This window comes from Ursus arctos, unplaced genomic scaffold (genome assembly GCF_023065955.2).
Source record: "Ursus arctos isolate Adak ecotype North America unplaced genomic scaffold, UrsArc2.0 scaffold_37, whole genome shotgun sequence".
Taxonomy (NCBI): domain Eukaryota; kingdom Metazoa; phylum Chordata; class Mammalia; order Carnivora; family Ursidae; genus Ursus; species Ursus arctos.
The window spans coordinates 13,968,924-13,985,472 of NW_026623053.1; the positions used below are offsets into that span (position 1 = coordinate 13,968,924).

The 16,549-nt window shown below is 38.6% G+C and overlaps 1 protein-coding gene and 1 pseudogene across 1 annotated transcript in view; both read left to right on the forward strand.

Moving 5' to 3' along the window:
* The window catches only part of NPAS3 (neuronal PAS domain protein 3), an 816,434-nt gene that overhangs the window by 36,769 nt on the left and 763,116 nt on the right, over window positions 1-16,549 (forward strand). The window lies entirely within an intron of this gene.
* On the forward strand, window positions 11,298-11,448 carry LOC113266237 (U2 spliceosomal RNA; annotated as a pseudogene).

Sequence of the window (16,549 nt, forward strand, 5' to 3'; positions counted from 1 at the left end):
AGTAGCATCAAGGACCTCTGAGCCCAGGAAACTGAGTTTGGCAGTGCTAATTTGTATTAAAGTTGTTGTTGCATGACAGCCGGAAAAAGATTTAATGCTTGCCACCTGAATCAAGGCACGGAACATTGGTTTCTATAACTGCCATGAATTTGAATCGAGGCCAGTATCTCTAAATTTGAAATAAACTGATACTCTGTCTTGAAAGAAGATACAGGCCACTTATGTTGTGGAAGGTATTTTGAAAATAGTATTTCAATTTAATTTTTTAGCAATAAACACACACACACACACACACACACACACACACACATTTTTCAGATTGTTAGGCTCCTCGGCACTGTGGCCTGTAGTGGTTCTTGCTGTTAGAGGTTCACACAGGAGAACGAAGAAATGCTTGCGGCCATTTATTATCCACTTCCAGCCAGGAGTTAGCAGTGAGTTTGCACCCGGTTCCAGGTTTGGTGTTTCTCCTCTTACCACAGAGGAGCTGCTCACTTCATCAGAAAGTCATTATCCCTCTTGGATGTCACTATGGTTCAAAGTATTACAGTATTGCTTTAGGAATTTAGATTTTAACCCAGCTACCCTGCTGTGGTAAAACCTTAGAGCCTCCAGATGCAAAATCCATTCACATGCCTAGCACAATAAAAATGATGATGATGACAATAATTCATATTTTGCATTTGCAAAAACATCTTTCATCTGAAGAGCTTTTGTAAACGGAACATGCATCTTGAGACTACTTTATAGAAAGTGATCTTTGAGTCCAATATGGAAATGAATCCACCTCTCAGGTGAAATGTGGCAGCCATTTAATTATTTTTAACGGGGTACATAGGAAGCACAGTTGTATCTCTACGCAGTAAATATTTTTGCTGAGAAACTAAATTACGTGTTACATTAAAATTTTCAGACTTTAGTTTTATTCAACACGTTCTTTTTGATTAGAAAAATTCTCAGAAAGTTGTTTAAAAAATAAATCTCTCCTGAGTTCTTTTTTTGAACCCATGGGGGATCCCCTTCCGGTATCATAGCGGTGTCTCTCAGGTGTCCTAGAGCCACGCATCTTATTTCAGCTTCTTGGTTGGAGGTGTATGTAGTGAGGGCTCCAGCAGCATGCCGTGTTGAACGACCAAAGCACACACAACTCTTCGTTACACAGATGCAAATAATCCCAGGCCAGTGTCTCTTCCCTTTACACGTTCTCCCTGGGTGATCTCATTCCTTCCTAGGGTGTCAAATAGCAGCTCTAGGCTGATGACCCCTTACGTTTCATCTCTGCTTCCCATGGCTCACCTCAGCGTCCACTGTATTTTGCTTTCTCCTCTCTCTAAGTATCCACCCAACACCACCAAATTCCCCAAGAGGATATCCCTTACAGTAATGTCTCTCTCTGTACGTACTCCTTAAATGGTAACTATTTAATTAATTATTATTTATTTAATTAACCTCACCTTATGCTTTTACTTCTGTTCTATACGCTCAATAATCCGCAGTATTTAAGACAACCTCCCCCTTCCCAAATTCAGTTCGTTCCTGAATTCTGTGCACTTGGTTCCTTACATCTATCCACTATGTCGTAGGAACCAGTCAATGGGCTTTTACTGCTAACCATAGGAGAAAGGAGAAGAAAGAAAGTGAAACCAAAATCTCAGTTTCCCACCTGCTAACATCACTCAGACGGTGGAGGCAGAATTGAAACTATTAGTTAAAATAAAACTGTGGGCAACTTGCAGCTTTCAGTTATTGCTCGGTAGTGACAGGACAAATTTAAAAGTTTGAGGCTCTGCCAGACATGATGTGTGTCTGGTTCGGCCACTTGTAACCGTTTGCAGCATGGAATGCAATTACAAATTATCTTAGATGAAGGTGAGAGGACAGTTGTTTTTTAGGTGGAATCAAAGAAGAAAAACAATTTCCAACATACAAAACCGTGGATGTTTGAGTAGCATATTGCCATTACACGGAAGTATTTTCCCTGTGTTTAGCCAGTAATCATAGTGAATATATTCTCCATCAAAGATGAATGAATTCTTCAAGTTCTGTGTTTTTTAGAGTATTTTGTAGGGCTTACAAACTTGAAAAAATTTTCCTTGTGAAATTTTGTATTTTTCTTTAGACTAGAAATTCTCTCCACCAAATTGGTGTGGGAGTGCTTTATACTGGTGGAGTTATTTATTTAAAAGTATATATTCCCAGTATATTGAGGGAGCAGGACCCTCGTATTGAATCATTCATTTTTGAGATGAACACTTTTATCTCTTGCATTGTAGGTTTTCACTTAATTTTGTTCTTCCAACAAGGATCTTGAATGCAAAATTTCCCTTTATAAATGAAAAAATATGTATACCAGTATTCATTCCAAAAGCCCTTGCCAAATGTGCTAAATTTAAATCTTTGGCTGAAACTATAGGAAGTGTTTTGGGTTTCCTCCTTCTCCAATGATGGCTGTAAATTAGTGATGCTATACTATATTTATGTAATGTATCAAACCTTATCAAATGGAATAGTATTATTAAGTGTACTGCAGAAAAGCTCATTCAGAAGAAAAATTGTTTAATACAATGTGGTTTAAAATGAAGCCTGACTGACTAGATTCAGTGATTCAGTATATATAATACATTGTAAGTTGCCCTGTGTTCTGAAAGTGAGTTGGGCAATGTTTAGATGTAACCCTGATCTGGATTATAAAGGCTCAATCTTAGTTTTTGTTGAGTTTAATCTCTGCCATATCTTAGCGTTTCACATGGAGTTAGAAGCGGAGTGAGGAGTCTTCCAAAGATCTTCAGAGATCTTCCACTTGGATGGAGTCAGTGATGCCCTTATATAAACCTTGCCAATTTTTAGTACTTACATAAGGTGAAAATGCTCAAAAAGGGCAAGATACAAAAAGGAAAGAGATGAACTATAACAGAGACCTGGTGTTCCTTTATCAACATTTTGTTGTCACCCTTCTTTGGAGATGTGGCCACGTAAGTTGAATAACTACCTCCATACTTCTGTTTCAATTTTTGGCAAGTCTTTCTTATGCTGTATTTAAAATGGAAATAATATTTAAAGCACATTTTTATTTTCTTCTAGTATTTACAACATTTATTCTAACATTATCAGCAAATTGGGTAACATTGGGATAGCTGGAATACTGTTGTGTTTGCATGTATTTTTTAGAGATAGGAACTGCTTCAAAAAAAAAACAACAACAACAATGGAACCAAAATAATGTGTTTATTGTTCATTCTTAACAGAAGCTCTATTTTCTCTTGTAGGGTGGAAATGGTTGACGTTAATTATCCTTAGTCATGTGAATATTTTGTGAATTTTTGCTCTGTCTCCTAGAAGAGTTTCTGAAGGATTGGTCACCAAGTCTACAGCTTTGGTTTAGTCATTCCTGTGTTTTAAAAGAGCAATATCTGATTTAATTGTTAAGGATGATTACACCAAGGGAGGTTTTCTGACTTGATGTCTACCTTGCCAACCAATTAAGTCCTTGGTGTAATGTGCATAAGAATGTAAGGAATTTGAGGGCCAAATTGTATCTATTCTCTCATAAAGGGAGTTCTTTAAATTATGGTAATGATTATTACTTGATATTTATGAAGGCCATCTGGGCATGACATTCCAGAATACTGTCTCAGCAAGATATGCTTATAATCAGACTTAGACAAACAAGCTGATAATATGTATTGATAAAGAAATGGAGAACAAAGAAAGGAATCCTGTATGGGGGTTTGGTAAGAGTGGTTTTTATGTATGTCGATGTTTCACTTTTACTTAATTTAGGGAGGCTCAGTGATGTGTCTTCGAGGAGAGAGGTACAGCTACATGGTCTAGAGGCTACTGAATGTTTTTGGAAAGTCGGAAATCTACAGCACACAAAAATATATACCACACGCATAACACAGTGAAGGGATCTTTGGTTATTAAAGTCTGCCTTGTTGGTGTTAGCTGTTGCTACGCAAACTGGGATTTTTAGTGTTTCAGCAATTAATGCCTAATGCTTGTTTTTTGTGAAGAGCTTATCTAATGCCCAAACGTACGTTATATTTAGTTAGGGAATTGAACTTCTTTTGGAATTCTCAGTATAGGCTTCTGGGGAAGGTCTCTCTTTTTTTTTTTTTTTTTTTTGGTGCATGTATGCCAGCTAGGGATTATGTCTGAAAAACAAACAAAATGAAACAAAATCAACAAACTAATAAGAAAGGACATATTTTGAAAGGGAAAAGAAGGCAGAGAAAGAGATCTCAGACTTCTAGGAGTGCAAACAGTCGATCTCTGTGAGCATTTCACAAGGATGTTTAGGATTCAGATTCTGAACATGGATGGCAGCAGCTTGATTCTTCCTAATGCATGGAAATAGCTTGGAAGAAGCTATAAAGTTCTCTCGTGTCATGGGTTGGTGAGCGAGGATGGATTTATACGATCAAGGATATAAATGGCTCTGAGTGAGTCGTTAGTCATAAGGTCCACGATTCTTCATAATTGACATGGCTTTCCCTTGTCATTCATACAGACAGCAGTAAGGATGGGGAGCTGCTGTCATTGTCACAGCAGCCCTGAGAGCCCGCATAGACGCCGCAGCAAGGACTCTGAACTCAGTACAGAACACTGCATGCCTCTTTGCAGCCTGAGTGCAGCCGTGTTTTTGAATGTTTTGCATCTTTTTAAAAATCATGCCTGGAGCACTACTGTACACTGTCCTTTCTCATTTGTATTGTTTAGAGAACAGAATACGAGTAATGGGTTTTTTTTTTTTTCCAAGTGTGAATATATACCTGTGTTTTAAGAATAAGATAGCCGTGTTCTCATTGCCATTCATCATGGTTCAGCCTTAAAAGGCATGCTCTAATGAGGAGACAGGGAAGCGTATTCTCTTCAACTGAAAACATTTTGGATGGATTACTGGGTATCTACCTTCCAAAGAATCATGGCTATTTAGCACACTGAAAAGATTTGGATGCGGCTGATTTCCTTTGACCACCAGGGAAAGTATGGAGAAAGGAGAAAGGGAAACCTGTGTGTGCATTGGTTTCTGTGTGTTGATGTCAGTGGGGAGGATGAGGTTTTTGGTTCCGTTATGGTGTGTCACGTATATTTTTAAATGTGACCTAAACCTAAATGCAATGCTAAATGCCCATCAAAGGCTTCTTCGTTAAAATTTTAACTTAATTTGGGGATGTTATTGGGCATTTTAAATAGGGGCACAGTTATACAAATTGTTTTGTAGCTTACTGGTAGTGTAGAAAGTTAGCCGTACCACGACCTACGATTCAGTAAGAGCAGTATTGTAGCTCTGCTTGAGCTGGGCTATGAGCTTGCGGGTCTTTCGCTTAGGGTGGGTATGATTTTACTTTATTATATTTTTTAAGGTGGAGAAATGAATGAGGCACGCATCCCTGTTTTTCACCTAGGCCAAATGGAAGACTTTTCAGTGATGTAACCCATTAGGTTGGAGAAGCTTTTCTGTGGAGCTGCCCCGCGGTGCTGAGCATAAGTTATGAATGCCGCACTGTTTCAGCGCAGAGGGCCTGGCCGGGAAGAGAGCGGTGTGCCTGGGCCCCAGCTATTGAGAAGATGCCAGTCAGGGATGAAAACGTCTTTCATGAAACTATAGCTAACTTCCCTGTGACACATTACCATAAAGCAGAGAGTATTTTTAAAACCAATAGTGTGAAAATATGCACAATACCTTACAAAGTCAGAAGGCTTTATTTTAAAGTATGCAAGTTGAGTGACTAAAAATATACAGGTTTGTGTCAGAATTCTTTTTAGTGAATTGGTCTAAGCAATTTTCCTCCTCTCTCCCTCTCTCCCTGTTCACAGCTCTGATTTCTTTTGCCTTTTGGTTACAACTACAAAAGATGTCTTCTGAGACAAATGCTGGTGCATGACATCAGGACGAAGGAATTCTCAGCCCAGTCCAGCATGTTTAAAAGCATCAGCTGCTTGAAAAAATGTTACATTTTTTCAGGATGGATTAAAAAATTAAGATGATCCCTGAGAGGGGGAAGTTAGGTGCAGACTTTTACAGAAGTTTGTTGTTATTATTTCCAGGGATCAGAGACATTCTAAAATTGGAATTGGATTTTGAACGTTAGTGATAACAGTGTTTTTCCTCACACAGAAGATGTCCTGTGGTCTTTATAAAACAAGTGGTGGTAATAAAAGAGTAGGACAGCATAAAGTTGTAAATTTTATAAAAAGCACAAACTTAAATTTTAAGTACTGAATCTTTGATTTTAGACAGTATAGTCTAACAAATTTATAAGATTAATTATTAAATGATTATATGTCAAAATAATTTTAATTTCTTTTGTCCTTAACTAGTACCATGGCTTAATTTGGAGTATTTTCATAAAGTTTCCAACACTTAGGTAAAGTGGATATTAATTAAAATAACAAACATTTTGTCATGGCTTGATAATATGAGAGAAATAGAAAAAAAAGAATGTAAAAAAACTATCAATATCCTCATGAAGTTAATATTATTTTTAATTTCAACTTTAAGTTCTGTCTACATCAGTGAAGAAAATGGAAATTCTGGAAAATTTTTATCAAGTACAATTTCACAGAAATATATCAAAACGCCAATATGTAAAATATTCAAATCAGACTGAAGAAGTCATTGCTTTGGTGATTTATTGCCTATATATTTAAAAATTATAATCTATAAGTATTGCACATCTCTGTTAAATTATGGCATAAAGTATTAATCATGTTAAAGGTAAACTGAGTCACGTTAACATTTTTCAAGAGTTTATTTGAGCATTTGTCAGTTCTAATTGGGCAGCACCAAACCGAAGGTGGTTAGGAGCACTCCACCAACAGGAGGTAGGGCAAGGTTTTTGTACAGCAGATGCCGAAACAAAGCAAAGCAATTATTTGGTTGGGTGTAGCTTAAGCTGGTGCCTTCTCTGGGAAAGCCAAGTTGGCCGCTTGTGATTGGTTGTTCTTAAGTTTCACTTTATTGGATTCTAGAGCGTTGACTCTGGCTTAGGTTTTGGTTTGCTTCGGTAGCCACCAAGGCATTAGAGCCACCCCAGGCTAATGGCGTCCTTGTTTAATTACTTTAACAACCATTAAGTAATGGATGCTACAGCTGTTTACTCCAAGAAAAGTATTTGTGGATCAAATGATTTCTGCCTACAGGGAAAGGGAAACAAACAGTAAGGACAGGAAAAACTGAGGACCAGATGGACTGGGTCATGCAGACTTGACACAGCAAGGCCAGCGAGTGCCTTAACCTGATCCTATGGCAGTTCGAAGTGCGCATGCCTCTTGAGCAGGAAAGGGGAGTTCGTGGGGAGAGTCTGCTCATTAACTAGGCATTGAAGTCTCCAAGTTGACTGAGGCTGGCAAAAGGCAACTTCTGTCTACTTTTTATGTATGGTTTCTGGAAACTGAGCTTCTAAAAATGACAAGAAAACCATGAGACTTGGAGAGACCTTTCATTGGTGCTTCTTGGCCGCATGTTTGATGATGTTTTTTTTTCTTGGGGCAAGAACATAGAGACTAATATGAGAACAAAATGAGGGAACGATTATATGTACAGAAGATAAAGCAAATAATTTTGATACACTTCTGGATAAGTTTTCTAGTTGAACTATGGATTGAAGGCATTTATTCCTCAGAGTCATGGCCTCTTTGACTTTCTTCTTTTTTTTATTTTATTTTTTTAATATATATTTTTTAAGATTTTATTTATTTATTCGACAGAGATAGAGACAGCCAGAGAGAGAGGGAACACAAGCAGGGGGAGTGGGAGAGGAAGAAGCAGGCTCATAGCGGAAGAGCCTGATGTGGGGCTCGATCCCATAACGCCGGGATCACGCCCTGAGCCGAAGGCAGACGCTTAACCACTGTGCCACCCAGGCGCCCCTCTTTGACTTTCTTCTAATAGACTTTTCTACTAATTAATTTCTCTACAATAAGTAGCTACAGTTGACTCTTGAACAACAGGTTTGAATCGCACGGGTCCACTTATATGTTTTTTTTTTTCAGTAAATGCAGTACAGTTCTGTAAATGTATTTTCCTTATGATTTTCTTAATCATGTTTTCATTTCTCTAGCTTACTTGATTGTAAGAATACAATATAGAATACATATACCAAATATGTGTTAATTGACTGTTCATGTCATCAGTAAGGCTTGTGGTCAACAGTAGGCTATTAGTAGTTAAGTTTTGGGGGGAGTCAGAGTTATACTCAGATTTCCTACTATGTGGGGGGGTCAGCACCCCCACCTTTGTGTTGTTCAAGGGCCAACTGTACTTGCATTTTTTATAGGTACATTATAAAACATTCAAGGATTTTATAGCTGTTTATAGCATTCAGGATAATTTGGGAACAACAGAAAAAAATTTCTAGCTGAGCATTTGGCATAGTTAATCTGGTGGTGATTTAACTGAAAAAAAATGATTTTTTAAAAATTCTATAAGACTGGCTTTTCTGCCTGTTCATAGCAGACCTTTGCCAAAGAAAAGAGTCAATAGGATAATTTTCTTTAATCTGTCATCTTCTTAGTTAAAAAAATTTGTAAAAGGTAATTTCTTCTGGTTTATGTCAGTAGTGTAGAAACAGACACATTGATATATTAACAGTGATTAATTAAGATATAATAACGGATAACAACCTGACTTCCTCATATACCCATTTAGGATTCAGGCCTTTGCCTGGTCTGGTATTATATGAGAAGAATGAGAAAATCTTATATTTATGTAATATCTTTCTTATGAGGACCCTGGAGGTTGAGATCTTTCATCTAGGATCTCCCATTCTCCCTGTCAGGAGAGCCAGGAGTGGAGACAAATGTGTGCAAAGCAACAGTTGCAACTAGTGTAATGTACGCTGTGAAAGGGGCAGGTATGGAATGTTCTGGTGTGATGGAATTGAGACACCAGACTAATTGTAGAGGCTTAGGAGTAGATGTCAGGGGGATGGGAAGCCTTCAAATCTTGAAGGATAAGAAGGAACTAGGCAAGTAGATAAAGTAGAGAAGGACATTCTAGGCACAGGGGCAGAAAGGCCATAGGGAAATCTACATAGGCTGTTGAGACTGGACACATTTGGTTGTATGACAGGAAACAAGGCTGGAAACCTCTAGTTTGGGAAATCATTAAAATTTGTATTTTGGGCAATGAATTTAGAACTTTATTTAATACTTCCTATCACAGTGCCTGTGGTTTGAATTAAACTGAAAGCTGCAAAGGATTAGCTTGGGAGTGAGCTGTTAGATGTGAATTTTAGAAGACTAGCTCTGGTGGTGATGTGGAGGAGAGAGGAGGAAGTGAGATCAGAAGGAGATGCCAGTGTGAGGCGATGTGGTCCTCCCAGCAAGAGATGGCGATGGTCCTCCCAGCGAGAGATGGCTCCCTGATCAAAGCAGTGCGCGTGGGGATGGGTTTCATAACTTACAGGAGGCAAAAGCCATAGAAATTAATTGCTGGATGGATGTGAGGGGTGAGGGAGAAGGGGAGAGTCATGATAAGCAAAGGTTTCTGAGTCATCAGTTTGCGTTTTTATTCCCTGAAACAGGGAATGTAGGGAAAGGAGCAGATTTGTGCCAAAAGAGGATGAGTCCTATTTTGGACATTTTGTGACTGAGGATTTCCATTAAAAAGTGAAATGTCAGAAACTCAAATATTTGCAGACAAATCCAGAATATGAAAATAATTGAATGTATTTGGTAAGTGAACACTTGTTGAATGACTGGATGTGTAGATTAGTCATCAATTCATTACATTTTAAATGACTATTATTGACTTGCTGTAATTATTTTAAGACCATATAGCGTGATAGAAAGCATTCTAATTATTATAAAAGCAAAAGTAGAAGTCACAGAAACAATTCTTTTTGTTGCATAAAAATTTCCAAATAGGTTAATGTGACTATACATAACCTTGCACTTAAAGTTGATTAGTCTGAGCGCTAACATTTTCCTCTTCCCTGATTGCCTATTTTTTGAATTTCTTAATAACAATGGAAGGCAGCTCGTGGGTGAACCCAGTAGAAGAATAAACGTGAGGAGAAATGACCAGTAAAAAACTTGAAAACTAAGAATGAGCGTAGTTTTTTTGGTAAGTTGGTGGAGAATTAATCCATTTGGACTCACGGATTTTTTTGGTGAGCTTTGTTACTGGAGGCTTGTCAGGATCAGTGAGATGGTATAGGATGGTTGTAAATGGAGGTACATTTGTGGTCATTTTGTGATAAGGATTGATATTCTTCATGTTCACCCTGAAAAGCCAGCCTGGTTAATGGGGCTGTAATTCTAGAAGAATTGAGTCCTATGTGAGAAATAATCTGGACTCCAGGGGTGAAGTCCCCTTCTAAAAGGACTACTTTGGAGGCTTTCCCTTTGGAAGAATCGAGATCCTCAGGTTGAGGTGTATCTGGCCCTTTGGCAAACGTAGCTTTGGTTTCTAGCTTTCTGTCCATGTGCCACAGTTTTTCAACGACGCTAGAAGCATTGTCCTTTGAAGCTGTACAAGGTACTGGTTTACATGTTTACAAGGGCAGTAGAGACTGGATGTAGGTAGAATTCTTCCCTCTGGCTCTCCATAAAATAACACACATCATTCATTTAATGACTAGATGACAAAAAATGTTGATGATAATTACTTTTCATCTCTTAATTTGCATCATTCAGATCATAACCCATGAGTGGTCCAAAGCAATTTGATTGAATGGTAAGTGCCATTCCCAATATTCAACATTACAAAATATCAGTCAGGGTTAGTTAAAAAAATACTTACTTTTGCGTCCCCCCTTGAGCCTCACAGTAAGACATCCAGTGCCTTGGTTATTGGATGGTGGCACGGGCTCTGTCACTCTGCTGGCTGGCCCGGAAGTCTGATGTTGTCAGCACTCAGAGGGCAGATCCATCTCTTTGGAGTGGACTCGTGTGAACCACATTCATGAGGCTGATAAAACCAGAATGCCAAAGTGTTCATTTACAATGAGAAATACGATCACACAGATGGAATGCTTGTCTTAGCAAGACCCTCACATTCTTTTCTGACAGGGAGAGCAGACCACACTGGGGAGGAGCCCAGTGAGTCCATGGAATCAGAATGGGGGAGTAGGATGAATCAGACTGACAGGCTGGTGCTGCTGCTGGCCAAGACTGGTCAGGAGGACAGGATGTATGGCGAATGGAAGGGAACATTCAGCATCCCTTTGTCTCTGGAGCTCTCGTTTTCTAAGTAGTGTCTGTGATGAAGTCATCCCTTTCTGAGCAACATACTTTTTCTTTAGGTTATCAGGTCATAATCAAATCTGGATTAGAAGTCATTCTGTTTCATCGCTTCTCGGCCTTTTGGCTAAGATCAAGTGTAGAAGTCATTCTGTTTCTTCACAATGACTTTGCTTTTTTTTGTTCTCATTTATTAGTTACTGTTACCGTAGAAATTTCATAGATCAGTTTAATTTCTAGGTGTTTGGACAACCCTACTGATTAGCCCCCAGGTACAGGCAGTATCTAGAACTGAGTCAGCAAAGGCTGACTCACTGCCTGTCCCCAGCCTTGGAGCCACACCTGTTACAGAGTCTGACATGAGGCTGTCTAGGTGAGATGCTGTGGTTATTGTCATTTTAGAAGTATAGGAAAAAGTAGGGAGCCACAGTGTGTGGTGACCGCATTTTCTAAGCCCAATATCAAGATATAAGCTATTCTTTACCTTCATATGAAAGCACTAAACATTAATGAATTCTCTTTATTAGGAGAAATTATATGAGATCTACATAATTTCATGACTCAATTCAGCATGAAGGAGAAGAATGAGGCAAAGATGACTCCAGAGTTTTGCATGACTAGAAGAATGGCAATGTCAATAATCAATAGAGGTAGACTGAGATACGGAGATAGTTTGGCAAAGAAAATTATGATTCTCTTGAGACTGTGTTGCTTACGGATTGTGTGAGAGGACAGGGATGCTGACATAGGTTTGTGAGTGACCAGTTTTAGAGGTTTGAGAGTAGTAGAAATGGAGAGGCTCCAAAGGAAATTAAAAAAACCCCACAAAACTTTTAAGGAGGTGGCTGAAGTGTAGTGTCAGGGAGTACAAGGAGGTGAGAAATGCTAGAGGAAAATATAATCAAATGCAATCAATTTCTCTGCCTTGTGTAGGGTCAGGAGATCTAGGAGATAGGAAATATAAGAGGAAATTATAAGCAAATGCACAAAGAGGAAAGATGATTTTGGATCTAGAAATGGCCACTGAGCTTGATAACAATATCACGTATGATAAAAGTTCCATTTATTAGCCATTTTGTACTTTTTATTGGTTCAACGATGGGTTATTTTCCACTTAACGGGTGGAAGTCCTACTTCACCAATAGATTGTGGTCTTTATTTCCCACCATAAATTAATTATTCTCTCCAGTTAATTTTCGGTGAATCTGATTTAAATTTTGAATGAAGTTACTTTTTAAAAGAGAAATAAAAGCTTTAGAAAATTAAAATATTGTTACCTTTTTAAAGACGGTTGTATCTTCATGGCTTCATAGATAGAGTCAAATTTTGATGAATAAAATGGTGGCATGAGAGTCTTTTTACTTCTTTCTGATATTATCAGATATCCTGTTTAATTAAGCACTTTTGTTTACATAAACAGGATCTTAGCTTATCACAGCCCAGAAGGAATTTGAAGAGGAGGATTTTTAAGTCAAATTAATTACCTTCTGCCTCAGGGAAAGGGAACCAGCAAGTTTGCAGAGATATCTTCCTTTTGGTTTTCTAAGTTAAAGAGGTGATAGAGAGAGAGGCTGAGTGCTCTGAGGGGGGTCGGGGCTGGGGAGGTAAGGTTGATGGACTGGGATAACTAGTTATTATTTTGTTTGAAATATGATAGTATGAATTCTATGGATACCATAAATATGCAAGCACTTACATTTGTATTTGAATGCATAGTATTGAGGGAAAATGTAAATTATATTGGGATTCCATGGCACCTCACTCTTCCATCTGTTACAGTAGATTCTTATCAACTGACTCCCAAGATATATTGAATTAATACCCTGTCAACAAAGAGTTAAGATTGGTTAATGCTGCTCATGCCTGTCCTTCAGCAAAAAACTAAAATAATACATCAAAACTACAGTAACTAAATATACAACACTTTTGTAGATGATAGAGCACAAAATCTTTTTCCTCCATGAAAAAAAAATAATTGGAATGAGTAACAATGACTTCATATAAAAAGAAACTAATTTTTGATGTCGTTTGCAAGATAACTATTTGTTATTAGGACCTTAAAATTAAAAAAAAATTGAATACTCATCCTAGTGTTTATGTTTTAAACATTTAGGCACCTTGAGTTCCTTGAATCAAGATTTTCTACTTGAAATGACTGTCATTTTACAAAGGAAGGATGTAAGTCTTGGGAAGATGTTATAATGACATCTTAAGGAAAGAAAGAGGAGTGTTTAAACAGGAACCTGAAGCAGGGGAGCTGAGCACAGTAGACTGAGTGTAGGTTCAAACCCTGATTATGATACTAGCTGTTTGGTTTTGGGCAAATTATGTAACCCTTTCACACCTCAGGTTATCACTTACAAATTGGCAATAATACCCACACAGGCCTTCTGTAGCATTAAACAGGATGATTCATGTAAATATGTCAGGCACTGGAGGCATTCAGTACATGTGTGATTCCGAGCAGGAGGAATCCTGCTGAGCACTTTTGCCCCTGGAAAAAACCAACCATGAATTGGGAACCAGCCTTTCTGGGGGGGAGGGGAGATGCCAACAAGGAACCTTTACATCTCATTTTTGGCTCTTGTAATTTCAGCCATGGCCCATTTATTTTCTTCCTCTGCTTCCTTTTCACAGTCATGGTCTTAGGTCACCTTGCATTCGAATGTGAACATTTTCCAAACTGATTTCCTTGGCCCTCTTTTCTCCTCGTTCTAAATCTCTCCTGGAGTTGCTGTGTTCTATTTATCTCCTTCAACTATTCTGTGGCTCCATCACTCCTAAACTTATGTTGAAACTCAACCTCATCCCTTGATCAGAATTCCTCATGGCCCATTGAACATCTTTGGTAGGTGTTCGGCTTTTGTAAATCAGCGCTTCTAACTCTTGCCTTCACTAAGGGCTTTCTCCTTCTTGTCCTGTAACCTGGTTAATGGTTGAGCCATCCACCCAGTTACTCAAGATAGAAACCTAAGAGTCACTGTTGACTCTTCCTTGCATAACTTCCTACTTGCTCTTAATTCTGTCTACTTCTGTTTCCCATCACCGTGGTCCTAGCTCAGGCACTGCCATCTTTCATCTAGGTAACTGAGTAGCCAGGGCATAAGGCCAGTAAGGAATGGGGAGCAGCTGCTTAGTGGGTATGGGGATTCATTTCGTGGTGATGAAAATACTTTGAAACTAGGTAATGGTGGTGGATGCACAGCTCATTCAGTAAATACGATTGAAATGTTCCCTTTAAAATGATTAATTTTATATTATGTGCATTTCACCTCAACTTAAAAAACAGCAACAGACTTTCACTGGCTCCCCCTTATGTACAGAGTGAAGTTCTCTTTCCCATCCGTATGGGAATAGGTGCTGTTCCCTAAATACCGTGTTCTTTCCCTATTCTCAACTTTGGCTTGTGCCATTCTGCCTTGGTAAAACCCAACCACATCCTTTGAGGAAGAAGAGAAACACCAGAATTTCCTCTGTGAAATATTCCCTACTCTTGCCATTAACCAGGTGATTGCTATTCCCCCTCCCCCTTGACTGTCCTAAGACCTGATCCCGGCCTGCATTGTGCTATGCCAGGGTCAGTGGCGTTCCTGCCTCTTTCATGTTTGTATTCCTCATGCAGGGAACCCAGTAGGTGCTCAAAGCTGGCTCCTGTGATTTATTTTTGAAGAGTAATATTTGCTTCTTTAATTTCAATTATTGACTGTGGTTTAGAAAAAATCCAGTTGAACTTCTGTTCTATCCCTTGATTTATAATAGGAGTGCTGTGAGGAGTGAGATGGGGATTATTATAAATGTTATATTTCTTGTCAAATACAGTTGCATTTTGTAAATGATTATTCAGTGTAAATCTCCATCCTGAACTATTTTTATTTCTAGTAATTGCAGATATATTTTAAAAATTATTTTCTTTGATATTTTGGAGAAGAAACAATTTTAACTTAAACCTCTTACCTTTGGTGATGGTGCTTCAAAAAATGACATATTTTGGAGAGAATATCTGTTAATGATGTATTTTCCTAGGCCAGTTATCCTTACTGTTTCTTGGTTCTGTTTTTTCCCCCTTAAGCGTATTTAGAATGAGCTTCTGTTGCTGGTGGTAAAAAATTTCCTGAATAATGTACCTTCCCATGCTACAATCACTACATTTGCTCTGGAGCTTTGCATAGGAGTAAGATTCAGTCCTTGTCCCAAAGTGTTGGCAGTGGGTTGGGTTGAAGCAGACAGGAAGGCCTACAGTTACCACCCAGTGTGATAAATGCTATAATTGACATTTATACAAAATGACCCAATATCACAAAGGAGAGAGACCCTCACTGGGCTGAGGGGAAAGGAGGAGGCGACAGAGGTGCCATGACACAGTAGAGTTTTTTTATTTTATTTTATTTTGTTTTATTTTGTTTTATTTTAAAGATTTTATTTATTTATTTGAGAGAGAGAGGGAGAGAGAGAGCATGAGTGGGGCGGGGAGGAGGGGCAGAAGGAGGGAGAAGCCGACTCCTTGTGGAGCAAGGAGCCCAATGCTGGGCTTGATCCCAGGACCCCAGGATCATGACCTGAGCCAAAGGCAGATGCTTAACCGACTGAGCCGCCCAGGTGTCCCACAGTTGAGTTTTAAAGAATGAGTTGTGGCAACAGGGTAAAATGGTTTCTGGAGAGTTTCAACAGCCTCCGACTTAAAATATTTTTACCAGTCATTGTCCAGGTCAGACATGGATCAATTTGAACTTCTTTGCTACCAAATAACTAGTAGAAACTGACTTTATCTCTTGTCAAATCCCATGTTATTTTACTTTTCCCATTGTAATATATAAATATATATTTTTATTTAAGCATGGTTGACACCCAACATTACATGAGTTTCAGGTGTACAACTTAGTGATTTGACAGGTCTATACATTAGGCTCTGTTCACCACAAGTGTAGCCATCTGTCCCACTGCATCACGATGACAATATCACTGACTCTATTTTAATGACTGTTGCCAAAATGTGATTTACCAGAGAGCATGTTAGCCTCAGACGCCAGCTAAATGTGCTCTGTTGTTTAGCCTCTGTGTTCCTCCATGCTGCGTTGGATCTGACCGCCAGCTTTCACTCTGGACCAGCTCCTTCCCTGATGACGCTGGGTTAAACGAGGGTGCCACCGCAAGCCTGTGCCTGTATTTATGTTATAGACACAGATTTTGTGAGTTGTTACACATCTGGTACAAGTATATGAGTAGAAGTTCGAACTTCAATTAGTTGGGTTTATGAAGCACTGACAGTGTGGGGCAATATATGAGGCATGTAGGAAATTACAAAGGAAATAGGAAACACAATCTTTGTTCATATTGAGTTTATAATCTAATGGAACAAATA